This window comes from Lycium barbarum, chromosome 10, assembly GCF_019175385.1.
Source record: "Lycium barbarum isolate Lr01 chromosome 10, ASM1917538v2, whole genome shotgun sequence".
In the NCBI taxonomy this organism is placed as follows: domain Eukaryota; kingdom Viridiplantae; phylum Streptophyta; class Magnoliopsida; order Solanales; family Solanaceae; genus Lycium; species Lycium barbarum.
The window spans coordinates 102,571,004-102,588,868 of record NC_083346.1 but is presented as its reverse complement, the minus strand read 5'-3'; the positions used below and the strand labels follow the sequence as shown (position 1 = coordinate 102,588,868).

At 36.2% G+C, this 17,865-nt stretch overlaps 1 long non-coding RNA gene across 3 annotated transcripts; it reads left to right on the top strand.

Moving 5' to 3' along the window:
* The first annotated feature begins 499 nt into the window (after window positions 1-499).
* Window positions 500-17,238, top strand: LOC132614161 (uncharacterized). 3 transcript variants are annotated; one of them, XR_009572197.1, is made up of 4 exons: window positions 500-863; window positions 3,452-6,189; window positions 11,522-11,618; window positions 11,782-12,192. It is a non-coding gene; the product is annotated as an uncharacterized LOC132614161 (long non-coding RNA). The 3 variants fall into 3 exon arrangements; XR_009572196.1 differs by lacking the exons at window positions 11,522-11,618; window positions 11,782-12,192 and adding an exon at window positions 16,541-17,238; XR_009572195.1 differs by lacking the exon at window positions 11,522-11,618 and having other exon boundaries at window positions 11,782-12,184.
* Window positions 17,239-17,865: the final 627 nt, after the last annotated feature.

Here is a 17,865-nt window from a genome sequence, read left to right as displayed (position 1 = left end):
TTTAAGATATTATTTCTCCAAAATTAAGAAAGGTTTCTATCGTTTCTCAAAAATCACCAAACATCATATTTTTATAATTAAAAATTACTAAACATCATTCTTTACAATTAAATCACTCAAAAATAGCGTTGGTATTCCTATATGACATTCTTCCTTTAATCCTATTTATTACTATACCAATCATCTTCTTACTCTATTTTTAAAACTTAATACGTATATTAAATTACTTGTATTGCAATTTATATAGGTATACATCTTGTGGGAAATATTTAGGACAAGGAAACATATTTTAATTAATTGATTAGAATAAAAAGGGGGTTAGAAATTAATTCATCTACATAATATTGGGCCAATTCCCTTCTCATCCAAATTAAATCAGCAACCCAACAGCTCTAGCCCAATTCCCCATCGACCCGAACCGTCCCAGCCCAAAACCCCACCGACCCGGCCCAAAGCCCTACAACTAAGTCTTGCACCCATTTTCTAACCAAACGAACCAAACAGCCCCCTTTTTTCTCCCTAAACCAAACCACTCCCCTTCAACCATCGCCGCCACCCCACCACGACCACGACCATCGGACTGCGGAACCAAACACCCCACTCTCTCTTTAACCCAAAATACTGAAATCCATTGGTTTGAGGCTTTCACCGCCTCCACTGCTACCACGTCTCTTTTCCCTTTGAGCCGAAAGGAGCCAGTAGGGGATCATATCAACCTCTGTGGACTCTTATTCGACCCGGTGGGTAAAGGCTCGTCAACTATCATACCCGCGAGATTCGGAGTCCCAACGAATCCACAGCCATCAAATCTTATCTGGAAAGGTGATTCTTTTCCTCCTGACAATAATTTTATCACAAAGAAGGTAATCACATTCGTCCTATCTTCGTCTTTAATTTTGTTAAAGTAGAAATGTAGTCATCAAGTATTTCTCATCCTTTAGTTGGCTAGATTGTGTTTGCTCGTCATTTGTTGTAAGTTACTTAGAAGAATTGTTGGTTAATTCATCTAAGATGTATGCAATTTTGTCGCTTGGCTAATTTTCTGTTCCTCATTTGTCAAAAGCTGCCACGTCCTTATTTTTTTTGGGTAAAAAGCATGGCTTATGGAAACTGCGAATTTAGAAAGGGAAATCTACTGATTTGTGAGAATATATAGCTTATACATGGATTTGATGTTTTGTTTGTTGTTGTCTTCCTGTATGTTCAAGTAAATAACTAAAAGCCATGCTTCTTTTCTATAAGAATTCATGTTAGGTGACTAAGTGAACCTGTTATGTCTGTTGTAAGTATGAAAGTTTCCTCATTGTTTAAGAATTATGGCTACAACATCTTGAAGTGTTTATGTAGATTCAGTTGTTTTGTTCATCTTATACCATATTACACTGTTTGCAGATCGTAGAATTTAAGCTTTAACATTTGATATGAAGTTTAAACCAGTTCTTCTTGTTACATTTGATTTAAAATCCTCTCTGTTAGGAATATACTATGGTATGATTAGGAGTTCACTTGGGAAATCTGTTATACCCCGTATTTTTTATACGTCGAGTTATTCACAAGAGAATCGACTCAAGTTAAAAGACGGGATCATTCTCGGACGCGGAATAGAAATCCTTAACTTTTAATTTCTAAATTAGAACTAATTGTTTATAAATTTTATTTAGTGTAAAATATTATTATTGGAGATTAGGAATTAATTAATTGTGATTGGATTATTAAGTGGGAATTGTAATTAATTAAATTAAATAAGAGTAATTAATAAAGTGGGGCCCACCCTTTTTAAAAAAAAAAAAAAGGAAAGAAAAACACATGCCACATAAGGGGGGCACGTGTAGGGTTTGGGGGCTTCCTATATATACCATAAAATGAGTCACAAAACACCATTCATCCTAATTGAAGTAAGAACAAAGCAAGAAATACAAAAAAAAAAAAGAAGGAGAAAACAAGCTCTCGACCATGGAGGTTTTGGCCGAGACTTGAGAGAGTGAGGGAGACAAATTAGAATTGCAAAGTGTTATACACATTCAAGGATTGCAACGTGAATTAATTCTCGGAGTCAAGTTGATTAAGGTAAGATTTGATCTCTTTTTATACACATTTTGGGAGACAATTTAAGCTTGTATAGATTTGTAGATATGTGATGAATGTGAGAAGTTGTAGATATTGATGTCGAAATGTAAATTGAGCCGTGTAGGGGGCTGCTTTAATTAGACATAGTAAATTAATTTTAAGTTGCATTATAGTTGTTGTTGTCATGGATTATATGGTGAAGGAATGAAAAGAATTAGAAAGTTAAGATTGAAGTTGTGTTGAGATGAACATGTTGTTATCCTTATGGAATTGAAAGAATTGAAGATATGATTATGTCCATATGTTGTTGGTATTTCTGTGTCAACAGGGGAGCAATTGGAAATTCGGGATAGGCGAATATATAGGGGAAGTGTTGCCCGATTTTCGTTAAGTCCTTAGCTAATAGAAAACCCTAAGCGAGAATATATAAGCTAAAATATAGGTTCTATAAGAAATGGGCTATAGATTTGTGAACTGGGAAATATAGTTACTAACGATAACGTTACTCTTATATTAAATAGGCTAAAAGAGCGACAAGGCGAACGGGTTTGCAAATAGTCGCTAATAGGTATGTAAAGCTGTCCCTTCTTTCTTTTGGCATGTCTTAGATTTAAGTGATGAAGGATATGAGCTTTGGGGTAATCCTATTCATAAGTCTTGAGTGCGTTTCATGATTCTTATTCACTTCTTGATGTTAGAACTTTTAAGTGATTGAGCTCCCCTTTTCAGTTTCCTATACGATGGATAATAGTCGATATATATAAGCTCCTATTCTGTTCCGAAGGGAACACCCATAAGGTGCCAGTTGAGTTGTGTATATGGTTTTACTAATGATTTCGAGGAAATTAATTTTATACTAAAGGAAACATAAAGTTTGATTTTCAAAACCACTCCGAAGGGGGTGCGAGACTTTACTATTTCATTACATTTACGATTTATGTTTACATTCCATAGCATCATCTCTTTGTATGGGTATTTGTGGATTAAGTTGTGTTGACATGGTTGTGATATTAAGCCAGAAGCGGCTGCCCGAAGGGGCCATCATTATTATTAAGCCGGAAGCGGCTGCCCGAAGGGGCCATCATTATTATTAAGCCGGAAGCGGCTGTCCGAAAGGACTATTGTGATACTAGCCGGAAGCGGCTGTCCGAAGGGACTATTGTATTATTGTGTATATTCTATATTTATATTGTGTATGCTAGAGTTTGTGTAAGGGACCATATGGCACGGTTCAAAATGCTGTTCCAGGTTACTTCCGGGTTGTTTTCTAAACTTGTTTACTGTTACGCTTTTCCTTGTTTATGATTCAGTAATGCTTTACATATTCAGTACATATTCCGTACTGACCCCCTTTCTTCGGGGGGGCTGCGTTTCATGCCCGCAGGTTCAGGGACGCGGTCAGACAATCTAGCCACCTAGGAGGAGTCAGCATTGAGAGTCAGACAACTCCATTTGCTTCGGAGATTGTTCCTGTTTTGGTATAGTTTTGCGTGTATACATTATGGGCATGACGGGGCCCTGTCCCGTCACTTATGCACGGTCATGCTTTTCTAGTAGTTTGCGGACAACTTGGGTGTCATGGATATTGTTTGGCCTTGCCGGCCATTGTTTTGTTGTACAGAAGTATCGGCGGCCTCGTTGGCTTGCATTGTGATACGCTACGTGTATATATAAATATGTTTTGGGATGTTTCGAGTTACAGGTCGACTTTGGTATTTTATTTACAGCTTTCAGACTTAGTTAAATAAACCCTATTGAATGCCATGTTTGAGTACAGGTAACATAAGTTGGGTTATCGGGCAGGTTAAGCTCGGTCACTCGTCATGGCCCTAGGTTGAGTCGTGACAAAATCTCAAAAGCTACAAAGAAACATGTTGATGCTAAGTACATTTGTGGTCTTCTCAACATGATTGTACTAGCTAAGTTGTCAAGTATAAATCTAGAAAGAGTTCTTAACTTAATTATCTCTAGATGTGGATAGTGAAAGATTGGTGTATAGTGAAATGGGATGAGATAAATAAGCAGTAGGTAGTTAGTTGCACATATTATATCCTGTGCCAAATGTACGCTTTAGTTTGACTATTTGCTAGTGTCATTTTTCTTGAGCTTAACTAGACTTCCTAATGTACTGGGGTGCTGCTATGTGAGAGCCTAAATTACTTGTTTTGGGCGTCCTTTTGTCTAGAAACAGTCACCAATATATATATATATATATATATATATATATATATATATATATATATATATATATTTTAAAAAGTGTTAGTTTGCGCTTTGGCTCTAAGTTCCCAGTTATATGTGCTTAATTGGCTATCTCTGTATTTTTCTTTTAAGTTTGGAAACAAATATGAATTGGTTTATATGCCTATGTACTCACATGAATGAAATATGGATAAGAGAGGATCTAGTGACTGCTTTTGTTGCTTTTATATGTCCATGAGTATGAATAATGAACTTATGAGGCATGTTGAACTTGTTAAGGGTTCGCAAGAATTCTTGGCTATTTAAGCTAGCACATTTCTGACTTGAAGAGTTCCTTTAAACGTTCTGTTAAATCACTTAAGAAACTTAGCTAAGTTCTTCATGTTTTAATGACTAAAAGTTGCATACTCTTAAAAAAATTTCACCTGCTTGTTGTAACAGCTTTGTTGCATTCTAGCTATGCCTTAATATCACTAAAATAAATCAGTTTTGAATAGCCTTGTGGGTTTGGAAAAGTCACTGTTCTGATTGGAGAAAAAAGAAAATTTATCATTTTTGGCTGAACCAAAAGTTACTGATACGTGAAGATTAAATCTGCCAAACATGTAATTGTTTGAATAGCTTCGTCGCTCGTCCAAATTCTTCTTTGAAGTGTTTACGTGAATCCATTACTGCCATTTTAGTTAAAATCTGCTCGTAAAATAAACAAAAGGCTATTTTTTTTATTGCTTCTGATTTCCTTTTTAAAAAAGCTACTGGTTTTTTTTTCTTCATTAGAAGGCTACTGTTTCGATAAAAAAAAAAAATACTACGTGTTTGATCCAAGACCTATTTGGTTTATCTGTTTCGCCTTTCTACTCGTGTTTAACTTTTAGAAACCATGACTATAGACTCTCTCTATTTTTTTTTTTAGAGAAGAAATTATGTAATTCTTTGAAACCTTGAGATTGTGAACCTGAATAGGTGTCCAGAGATTTATTTTAGCTATCTTTTATCGAAACGCGTCATAGGTCGATTAAGTTCTAACTGAATCAAGGAGAACTAGATCTCCGCTTAATTAGAAGGATTTGGAAAAGAGTCATGCTTTATTTGAACCTATATTGAAGGACTAGTTGTTGGTAAAAAATAATGTGTTTTCTTATCCTCCATGACATACTCAAGGTTTGTTTGTGAAAAGGGAGATACAGTAATAGGAAAATAGCTTGGCCTTAGCAGCTAGAAAGGCAAACCTGACTTGGTTTACCAGAAACTATGACCTTAGGACCTGTGCATTTTAAAAGTATGTTTGGTAAAAGTTCCTGAATTATAAAGAATCACTTCCATGCTTGAAAATGATCTCCTTCCTCTTAGAATGCTTGTGGGAACCGATACTGTAGTAAAGTATCTTATTATTCTTATGACTTGTCTGAATGAATTTTGAAGTACCATAGCCTAGCATAACAATTAACTACTCTTTTATTCACTAAAATGTTTGGTTTGGTCAGAATTGTTTGAACTCATGTGGTTGCCTATAATGGTTCTGTTAGTAAGAGACGTACTACACACAAAGGTGTGAAAATTGTTCAACTTTTAAATACTGTAGAGCTTAGGTTCGTCATAAAATGCGGATAAGTCAGATCATGGTGTGTTTGCTTTATTTTGACACATTTACTTAAGTCAGGTTGATCTGTTTCCAAAGTTGGCTGAATATTTGGTGCTAAATCTAGTAAATTATTTATTCTTGATGGCACGTTTCACTCATTCGATTTTGGCGTTATTAAGATCAATTAAGGGTATCACTAATTCTTATCTTTATCTTTTTTTTTCATGAGCAACTTTGGGAGCATTTGGAGTTATGGCAACTCCGGATTCGGTCCAGATCAGAGAGAAACTAGTAGCAGCAGTTCTGCTCGTGCCTAGCTGTCCCCGATTTCCGCTCGTGTAAGTGTCGACGTCTTCTTTCCTCTCTTCAAAAATTTTATGCCTTTGTATTGATGTGTCGTTTACATATTTTACTAACATTTTGTGAGTTTGTATTTGCAGTATTTTATTTCTCGTTTTTGTGCGTGAACTCTCAATGATGGTTGAGAAGAAAAGTCTGTTTAATCGTTTTCTCACTCCCTTTTTTAGATACTAGATGCTATATAAGATAGTTCAATGACACGAACTTATTGTTACTTAGCAACCTTTTCAGATCGCAAATGATTTTACGAAAGGATTTTTTAGCGCTGACCATGCATGTAAGGGACCCCAACGCTTTTTTTTTTTTTTTAATTTGGGGAAAAGGATTTGAAATGATATTTTTTAGAAAAAAAATGCAGATCTCTTTAGGGGGCAAAACGATGGCTGAACTTGAGCCCCAATGTGTTTTGTCAATTTTTTTTTTTCTATTCTTGATAACCAACATTGAGCTGGCCAAATTTCTTAAGTTTAAACTAGGAAAATTACATTAGGAACCGAGTACGGTGGCTCAAGCTATTTTGCGAGAGCTCCAAGGTACATACTCTATTTTTTTTATATATGCATATATATACTATCTTATTTTTTATCAAATCATCCAATCATCTTTACACTATGTGTGTACTTATATCCATCACGGTACTTGTACATATTATTATATTTTTCATGGCTATTTCTCAAAGTATACCTCTTTATGCTATTTTTACATACGATAAACATACTTCATGTATATATTATTTTCTCATAAAAAATATGTATTTTCATACTCTACATCATATATACTGCTCTTATATACAATAACCATATTTATACCTAATCTTCAAAAAATATACATGTATTCTTTTTGGAAATAATATACATCCATAGTACATATAATTTTACAATGAGTATGCCTACATACTATTTTTTTTTTTTAAAACACATACCATACATATACTACCTTATTTCCATTAATTCTCTTGATCGTCTTTACATTATATGCATCTATATAGTACTATCATGTCATCAATAACTATTTTTTTTACCCATGATATACATATCACATATATAAGTTATTTTCTTATAAAAAATATATCTTCTTATTCTATATTATACATACTATTCTTGTATAAAATAAATGTCGTACATATTTTTCTCACGCATACATTAGCATTAACTACTTCCTTTATATATATGCATTTACTCACATAGTTATAATTACCTTAAAACCCCCCTTTTTTATACAAATAGTTTTGAGAGAGTAGTTTCTTTTCTGCAATTCTTTAAATAGGTGATAATAAATAAGAAATAATTAGATAATCCCCCTCTAGTATTAATTAAGCTAAGTTTAAAGACTGTCTTCGGATAGACTCTGAGGGATGCTTAACACCTTCCCCTTGGGGTAAATAAAATCGTTACCTAGAATCTCACAGGTTTCAAAGACTAAAAAATGGAGTTTATATTTTTACAAATGGTTTCCTAATATTTCCTAAAATTAGGTGGCGACTCTGAAAATTTGCAAAACCAGAGGAAACATAGTCATAAGTTGTGAACTAATTTTAATCCGTTAAAAATAGGGCATGACAAACCCAAAATCTCTACATACTCTAATAACATGTTGAAGTGTGTGACCATCTCATCTAAAAGCCTAAATTGTTAGAGGAAAACACGTTTATTTACTTGATTATATTCTCAACACATGTATACACAGAGTTGAAAATTGAAATGGATAATCTTTTAGTTGGAGTATCACTTTTCTTGCCCTACCCTTTGCTTAGGCGAAATAGTGCTATATAATAAAGAAAAGAGAAAGGAAGAAACCAAAAACTTGCTAGAGAATATCTTGTTTGGTTAGAGGAGAGCTCTCTAGCAAAGCCCTACTTTTCATGCAAACCCTAGCTTAACACTACCTAGCCGCCGGCAACATGGCCACCATGGCCACTGGTCAGCCACCTCTGGTGGTTGGCCAATCATCCTCCAACCCTACTACAATCAATGCTCAACCCATAACACAAACACAATCTCCCAAGACAAAATAAACAGATTTCTTCCAACCTTCTACGTTAAACCTCATGCAAAACCCTAATACTAAGGAACATAATGGACCACTGCTGGCTACTACTAGTATTTCAATGAAGAAAGTGGTGATTAAGAATGGAATTCAGTGGTAAGATGGATGCAAAATGAAGTTAAACAAATGGAGAAACTACAAAGACTTCAATATGCTGTGATAGGAAAATTTTCATATGGATGGCCAGACATGGATGAACTATGTAAGATTATTCCTGATTAGTGTGGTATCAAAGGAAATTGTGAGATTGGATTATTTAGACATAGACATGTATTGATTCGGTTATCTCTCATGGAGGAACTTGTTAATCTATGTTCTAAAACCTCATACTATTTAAACTCCAAAGATGGATATTCATACTTGATGAGGCCTTTTATTTATGATACAAAGTTCAAAATAGATGAGGAAACTTCTAAAGTAATATATGGATATCATTGCCTGATTTAATGCCCACTTTCTTTATGAAGGAGGCTATTTTTTCAATTGCATCAGCTGTTGGTACTCCTTTGCATGTTGACAAGGCTACTGAGAATCGTACTAGACCTAGTTGTGCTAGGGTAAAGGTGATGATTGACTTGTTGGATGAACTTCCTAATTTTGTTAACATAGAGATAGAGGATGAAGTGTCTCATGAGATCAGAATTGAAAAAGTGAAAATCAGGTATGACAATCTCCCAAAATATTGTCGTGAGTGTAAACTACAAGGCCACAATGAAGATGGATGTTGGAACTTGCATCCTGAATTATATCAGGAAGAGAAAGGCAATGCAGTTTTCAACATGGAGAAAGGGAAACAGATGGTTGTTCATAAGGAGAAACAAGCTGATCTAGTAGAAAAGGAAAGGAAGTAATTACGAAACCTGATTCTCATGGGATGCAGCAATCAAACAGATGGAATTATTAGAAATTTAGAAAAGGAAGAGCAAGAATCCTAGACAGTGGAAGGATTCTAGGTGATCCAGGAAACTAGAATGCAGTTAAGGATGGAAGAGAGCTTACTAACCAGAATCAGGTCAAGGAAAGTGTCAATAGTCACAACAAGTTTGATGTTCTCCAAGATGAGCAACAGGAGACTGATAATGATGGATCACCTTCAAGAGTTGTACAAGTCCTAGACAAATCAAAAGATGCTGATACAGTTGTGGCAGACAAAGCAAGTGTAGAAGAAGTGAATGATCAAGTTCATAAAGATGAGGAATGCAGTCCCATGACAATTGATAATGCAGTGCTGAATGAGAAGACTAGTGTTGTTAAACCAAATGTTATCATGCCAAGTGAGAAGACTGAGGTATCCAAGAATAACACAGACAAATTGAATAATGTGCCTACAGAAGCAATTGGAGAGACTACAAAGGAGTGGGTGAATAAATCCTTTGTTAGAGAAAAGACGGTTGAGAAAGAGGAACCAAATCATGCTGCAATATAGGTTGAAATAGAAGACAATATCCTACCAATAGCAGGAGAGGATAGTGAGAAAAGACTATATGCTGAGAAGTCTGGTGAGTTGGTGGAAGGAACGGAGGTCAATAAATTAGAGGATGATAAACAGGTTCACACAAATGATATAGAAGAAGTGAATGATAGTAACTCACAAGCTATTGTTCAGGTTCCTTTACCTGTGGCAGCTGTTATGTTACACCCCGTATCTTAGAACTAAGGTTAGACTCATATCATTAGAGTTTTAGTGGAAAAACTGAAGGTTTGAACGTTTTGCGAAAATGGTTGATAGACCTACTTCGGGCAGCCGTAACTCCTTGATTGGTGGGGAAATTGGGAAAGTACCCTTAATGAAAGTTGTAGTACGTAGAAATACCTTTCTAACAATATAAGGACCAGGCCAATCAGAGGTCGGAGCAAGGAGATATGATCATCTAAATATGGCTAATAGTAAGGCACTTAAAAATTCTATAGAATCGGCTAAGTTTTCCATACGTCTGCCTTCCAGTCAAATTTCGTGACAATCGGTTGGAAATTTGAGGAAACTTAAAACATGAAAGTTGTAGCCCTTTGAAATAGCTTTCCAACGGTATATTGTGGAGCCCAAACAGAGCTGTGTACAAGAAGTTATGTCCATTATATCGAACACTGTGCGGAGCCGACACCCGTCGCTTCTCGAAGCGTGTGAGGGCGCGTGCGATGGCTCCTCATCGCGGGCCGATCGCGCAAGTCTGAGTATTGAGCTGCAGAATATCGCGCGATGGCCCCGCGTAACAGGTCGGGTTCGGGTCAAAAAGTCGGGATTTCGCGTTTTAAGTTATATTTAAGCTTGGGGTTTATTTCCCTAACACCCCTACTCACGAAAAATCACCCTAAAGTCAGAGGGAACAAGTTCCAAGCCTCAAGAACCCTCCAAGGTAAGTTTTTCACGATTCTAGATTGAATTCAAGTCTCTAATCTCTTTCTAACTTGAGTAAACTCTTCTAATCAATAAAGTTGTGAGTGGAACATTATTGTTAGGCTGAAAACCCTAGAACTCGTATTCAAGAGGATTAAACGTCAAAAAGGTAATGCTTCTACACTCTAATCATTCATAATAGTGAATTGATGAGTTCTTGGGAGAATAGTAAATGGGTTTAGTAAAGAGAATTACACGAACTATAGTAGGATTTTGGATTGTTGACTTGAGATTGTTATAATGATATGGGTGATGGAGAATGATGTTAATTACACCTAATTGGGATTCTAGAATCACCTAGAAGTAATAGAATGAGAATTAGGTGAAGAAACACCATTAATGGAGATTATGGAGCTGTATGCCTACTAAGTGTTTGAAGAAATGCTTAGGTGACCAAAGCATGAATATTATTGCTAATATGGAATCCCTTTGACTTGTATTGATATAGATCAAAGTTGAAAGGGTTGACGAACGTTGTATTACGCTCAAAGGCTGGAATTAAGGTATGTGAGGCTAACTATCTACGTTAGGGAATATTCATGATTCTCCCTACGCCTCATTCTTCATGCTTGTCAGCAATTTGACTCAGAACATAGTTTAGCCCTAGTTTCATGATATGATATAGAACTGTTATCTTCTAGGGTTGCAGTTACAGAATTCGTTCATGGTTGTCACTTTGAACATCATGAACTCAGCACGTAATCTTTATAGACTTATGCATTGTTATCACATGAGTCTCAGTCAGTGTATAACCAGTTATTTGCGTGAGTCCCATAATCAGAAACAATTATCATGCTATCAGCTATAACCAGTCTCAGTTTTGTAAATTGTTAATGTTGAACACCTGTATCTGTATTTTTGGGCCCCAGGTCACAGTTTATGCATACGTATTGCTTGGGCCAGAGGCCACAGTTTTTGCACACATTATTTGGGCCCCAGGCCACAGTTATATTTACAGTTTTACAGGTGATTCTTCATCCAGAACAAGGAGTACTTCAGCTTCTTGCTTTCCTGTTTAGTTCAGTTTCAGTTCCAGTATTTTATTGCTTCAGTTGCTTTACATACCAGTACAATTCAAATGTACTGATGTCCTTTTTTATTGCTTGGGGGTTTGCATCTCGCGATGCAGGTAACGACATACAGGTTGACGATCCAGCTACTTAGGAGTGTTCGTATCAGCTACTGTGGTGAGCCCCAGTTTTCTTCGGGGCGATATCAGTCATGCAGTTCTCATAGCTTTCTAGACAATTACCTTTTTGTACTCTTAGAGGCTTCATAGACACAGTTCAGACAGTCACATATTTATTATGTTAGCCTTGTTGGCAGTCGTTCAGTTGTTTTGGTTTAAGCCATGTTGGCTACGTTCAGATATTTCAGCTTGTCTAAGTATTTCCGCATTATGATTTCAGTCAAACCTTTAGTATATCAGCATGTGTTTAGTTGTTCCACATTCAGTTATGTTTTTGATATCACATGTTGATTCAGCCAGCCAGTTGGTTCGCTCGGTCACATGCAGTCAGGCACCGGGTGTCGTATTACGTCCAGACCCAGATTCAGGGCGTGACAAGCTGTTAAGATCAAATCTCCCATGAAGGACCTGTATGATGTTGTCTCTCATAATATCATAGAGTCTGAGGTTATTTATGAAACAGGTGAAAAGGCTGCAAGCACCTGTGATATTGAGGAATCTGAGGCTGTGGCTGCAGTCTTAGATAATGTAGGAGTGGCAGCAGGATTATCTCCAAAATCTCGCTCTAGGCATCAAAGTAGAAACATGGTAACTCTGAAGGGCAACTACTTAGAGTTATTCCATACAGAGCAGCAAATGGTAATCATAAGTTATGATGAAAACATTATTCTGGAATATCAGATCAGTAAAGACTCAAAAAGCCTTCCATAGAGTGCAGATGTTGCATAGGCATCATAAATTTAGCCTTATAGCACTAATGGAACCTTTTCAGCATACTAGACATATTCAACAATATAAGAGGAAGTTAGGAATGGAGCATGCTTATTATAATGCCTCTGGGAAGATCTGGTCTTTTTGTTAATACAAATATAGATGTGAATATTGTGGGATGATTCTCAATAAATTTCCTGTAAGCTTACTTTCCAACAGATGAACAAGATCATGTTTGTCACCATGGTCTATGCAAAGTGTGATGCAATGGAAAGATTAGCTTTGTGGAATAATCTTTATGTTCTAGCTGATGGGATGGTAGATCCTTGGCTGATAAGGGTGATTTTAATGTGATTTTGAATGAGGAAGAGAAGATTGGTGGACTGCCAGTATTGCCCACTGAATATGAAGACTTTGCATTTTGTATTAACTCATGTGAACTAATTGAAGCAGGTTTTAAAGGAAGCCCTTTCACTTGGTGGAATGGGAGATCTGATGGGCAGTGTATCTTTAAAAGGCTTGATAGAATGCTATATAATAATTTGATGCGGCAATGGTATGGTCTCATTAAAGTGGACCATCTTGCTAGGATTGGTTCTGACCATCTCCTTTGTTGTTATCTTGTAATGAACAACAACAACAATTTATTAGGCCTTTCAAATTTCTGAAGTTTTGGGTAGATCATAAATCTTTCCAAGCAGTTGTGACTCAGAACTGGCATGCAGAAGATGAAAGAGAGGTATTCTTATCTTTTAAAAAGAAAGTGAAGAAAATTAAAGTTGTTTTATCAGCATGGAGCAGGCAGGTGTTTGGGGACATATTCAAGCAGTTTACTATTAGAGAGGACATTGTGAGAATTAAAGAACAGTTATTTGAAGAGTCTCCTACTGAAGTTAATAGAATGGTGTTACAAAGAGCTCAAGTTGAACTTAAGAGATACTTGCACTATGAAGGGGAGTTTTGGAGACAAAAGTCTAGCTATGATTACTTTGCTGAGGGGGATAGAAACACAAGATTTTTTCACAATATTATCAATGGTAGGAGGAAAATAACTCTGATTAGGAGAATTCAAAATGCTGATGGTAACTGGATAGAAAGTGCTAATCAGATAGCTGATGAGGCCATCTCCTTTTATCAGAAGCAATTCACTCATGATTCAATGCAGAACTTTCAATCTGAAATGACTATATTGGATCATATTCCTAGTATGCTTTCACAGGAGGAAAATGCAGACATTGTTGCTATCCAACTATGGAAGAGGTCAAACAGGCTGTGTTTGAATTATCAGGGGATAGTGCTAGTGGTCCAGATGGACTCACAGGTATTTTTTATCAATGCTGCTGGGAAACTATTGGTGTAGATGTATTTAATGTGGTAAAGGTGTTCTTTAAGGGTCAGACTTTGCCTAAGTCTATTACTCATACAAACCTGGTTTTATTGCCTAAGAGGAATGAAGTGGAAAGCTTTTCTGACATGAGGCCTATTAGCCTTAGTAACTTTATCAATAAAGTTATCTCTAGGGTGGTGCATAACAAACTGGAGAAGGACCTACCTAGATTGATATCTGCCAATCAATCAGGTTTTGTAAAGGGCAGAAATATCATTGAGAATGTCTTGCTAACCCAAGAGATTGTTTCTGATATAAGGTTAAGAGGCAAGCCAACTAATGTAGTCCTCAAATTGGACATGACTAAGGCCTATGATAGAGTCTCTTGGGTAGTTTTGATGAAGGTTCTGAGGAGAATGGGATTTTCTGAGCAGTGTATTGATATAATGTGGAGGATACTAGCTAACAACTGGTATTCAGTACTAATAAATGGACAGACTCATGCTTTTTTTCATTCATCAAGAGGAGTTAAGTAGGGGGATCCATTATCACCTGCCTTAGTCATACTATCTGCTGAAGTACTAACAAGGGCTCTTAATGCATTATTTGATGATCAAGCTTTCAAAGGGTATGGAATGCCAAAATGGAGTGTCAATCTTAATCACTTGGCTTATGCAGATGAAACATAGTTTTTGCTTCAGCTGATGCAAAATCATTGGAGTTAATTATGGATACTTTGGAGGCTTATGAAGACAGCTCTGGTCAGTTGGTTAATAAGAGAAAGAGTTCTTTCTACATGCATTCTAAGGTCTCCAATGTATTAGTGCAGCAAGTTGAGCAGCTCATTGGTTTTAAAAGAGGGAACTTTCCTTTTACTTACTTAGGCTGCCCAATAACTCATGCAAGGAAAAGGAAAATTGATTATACAGACCTTATTAAGAGGATTAGAGATAAATTGCAAGCCTGGAAAGGTAAGCTTCTTTCACTAGGAGGCAAGGCAATATTGATCAAGAGTGTGCTTCAGAGTGTTCCTCTCCATATTCTATTAGCTATAAGGCCTCCAAAGTGTGTGATCAATGAGATTCATCAGATTTTTGCTAAGTTTTTCTGGTCTAATAAAGAGGATGTGAAGGCTAGACATTGGGCTGCCTGGTTAAAAATGTGTTTTCCAGTTGAAGAATGTGGATTGGGATTCATATCCCTTTTTGATGTATCCAAGGCTTTGAATGCTAAACTATGGTGGAGATTTAGGACTTCCAATTCTCTCTGGGCAAACTTCCTTTGGAATAAATACTGCCAAAAGCAGTATCCACAATATGTTACATGGAAAAGAGGATCTCAAGTGTGGAAAATGGTGTTAGAAGCTAGAGATAGCATTGAACAAGAGATCTGGTGGGAAACACATAGTGGTACTGCTAGCATCTGGTATGATAACTGGACTAAATTAGGAGCATTACACTATGTTGTTCCTAATGACTTCAGTACCGATGACAGTATAGAGGATGTGAGTCACTTTATTACTGAAAATGGAAGGAATAAGGAATTGCTGCATCATTATTTGCCTAAGGAGATTGCTTTCATGTTGTAAATGAGTTGAAAGTCCATATTGAAGAAGGTCAATGGGACAAGCCCTGGTGGATGATGACAAGTACTGGCAAATTCACAGTTTCTAGTGCATGGGAATTATTAAGACAAAGAGCAAACTACTCACAGGTATATAAGCAGATGTGGATAAAAAGGGTGCCTTTCAAGATTAATTTCCTGCTATGGAGGATGTGGAAGTTCAAGATACCAGATCATGAGGTGTTGCAAAGTATTGTTATTCCTGTGGTTTCTAGGTGCTACTGTTGTACTGCACATCAACAAGAAACAATTGATCATTTGTTTCTTAATGGAGAATTAACAAGTAAAGTGTGAAAATTCTTCTCTGATGCTGCAGGGATATCCATGGTATGTCATAATGTTAAGCAAGCTATTCAAATCTGGTGGGAGGCTGATTGTCTCTATAAGCTGAAGGTGGTGTTTAGAGCTGTTCCTGCCATGATCTTGTGAAAGATATGGAAGTGGAGAAATACTACGATGCATGGGGGGACTTTGTCATTATATAGAGTATTGCATGAGATCCAGGAAAATATTCATAGGTTCTGTAGAGTTAAATTCCCTGCATAGCAGGACATACCACACAAATAGCCTGATATAGTTAAATATGTGGAAAGTTTCCAACCTGGCATCATTTGTGTTGTTGTAAAATGGGACTTTCCACCTACAGAATGGTTCAAATTGAACACTGATAGTACAGCAAAAGGTAATCCTGGTCCCAGTTCAGCTGCCTTTTATGTGAGAAATGACTGTGGTGATCTTATATATGCTGAAGGAAAGAAACTTGCTGATGATGGATCAAGTTTGATTGCAGAAGTTGTGGCTCTAAGGGATGGTGTTGCATATTGTGAAAGTCACAATCTGTGGCCATTAATAATTGAAACTAACTTCTTATCCATGAAAAAGTTTATATCTGGGGAATGGGAAGTGCCTTGGAGCATTATTCTAATAGTTAAGGAGATTAATAGAAGAAGGAGGAATCAGACCTCACTGATTCAACACATATTCAGAGAAGGGAATGCAGTGGCAGCTTTTTTGACTAACTTAGCTTTTATTTTGCAGGTACAGTTCATTTTCATAATTTTGAGGAATTACCTAGTGTGGCAAGGAAGTTAATCAACATGGACAAAGCTCAAGTTCCTAACTTGAGAATCAGATGCACAAGGGACAAAAGGCCTTGATACAATAATTGCAACAACCGACTAGCAGTGCAGCACAACAACAACAACAGCTTGAACAACTATGCAGGCTGTGCAGCAGATCATCAACTATTTGAGCAGCTTTGCAACTTGCAAGACTTACAGGGTGGCATGGCATTACTGTTGCAGCTGATCATACGACAACTTAAGCAAATTTGCAGTCTTCAAGAGTAGCAGATTTTTTCCAGAATGCCTAAGATTCATATCATCTCTTGTACATTAGTTGATAGATTTCACATAGGGTGGTATTAGTGTGTTTCATGCTCATTCCCTATGTGAAGGATGCTAACTAATATATGAGTGTGTTCTTGCTTGGCATTTCCTCTTCTGAGTGCAACTTGACAATCTTAGAAGCCTGATGAACTACATATAGATTCTAGAAGAAAATTCACAGACTGAAATCCATACACCTGGTGAGAGCTTTGAGGTGTGAATATTGGAGGAAAGTCAAGTATCCAGGATTTTCTAGTTGATTAGCTTGGTTTGATTGTTATTTCTGCATGTTTTGATCTTTTTATTTTTTCCTTTCTTTTTGATTTTGTACAGACACTTTTGTTTTGAATAAAATGCCACCTTTGGTGGTTTTCTTTTTTTTTTTTTTTTAAAAAAAGAGAGAGATAAAGGAAGAAGCCCTTTAGTATCTTCAACTCTTACGTAGTTTCTACGTAGTTATAAATAAATAAATATCTCATTACCAAGAAAAAAAAAAAAGGAAAAGAGAAAGGGAAGAAGGGGCGAAGCAGCTAGCATTAGCAAAGAAAATAATATTGGAGGGAGGGAGGAAGAAAAATTATTGCCCAAAGACAATTCAAATCAAGCCCACGTTTGAATTATCTAAGCTAGTAATAACTTTACATACTGAGGACGTATCGAGTCAATCTTTCTTCCATTTTTATTAATTGGATATTTAATTTTTGAATAAAAAGTACTTTCATAATTATTTATATTATATTATTAATAAACAAGAATTTTTTCTTTACTTAAATTTTACCCCATCGAAATATTGAATATAAAGAATTTTTGTGTTTTCCACCATAATTACCTTAGTACGCATGGTAAAATAAAGAAAATTTTAGTGATTTTTCATTTAAGAAGCTAATATCAATAGACATTGAAGAAGGAATGGTTCCTCCAGATGATGTTAGTAAGTTGTGTTGCACGAAAAGTCTATTGGAAAATTAGAATTTC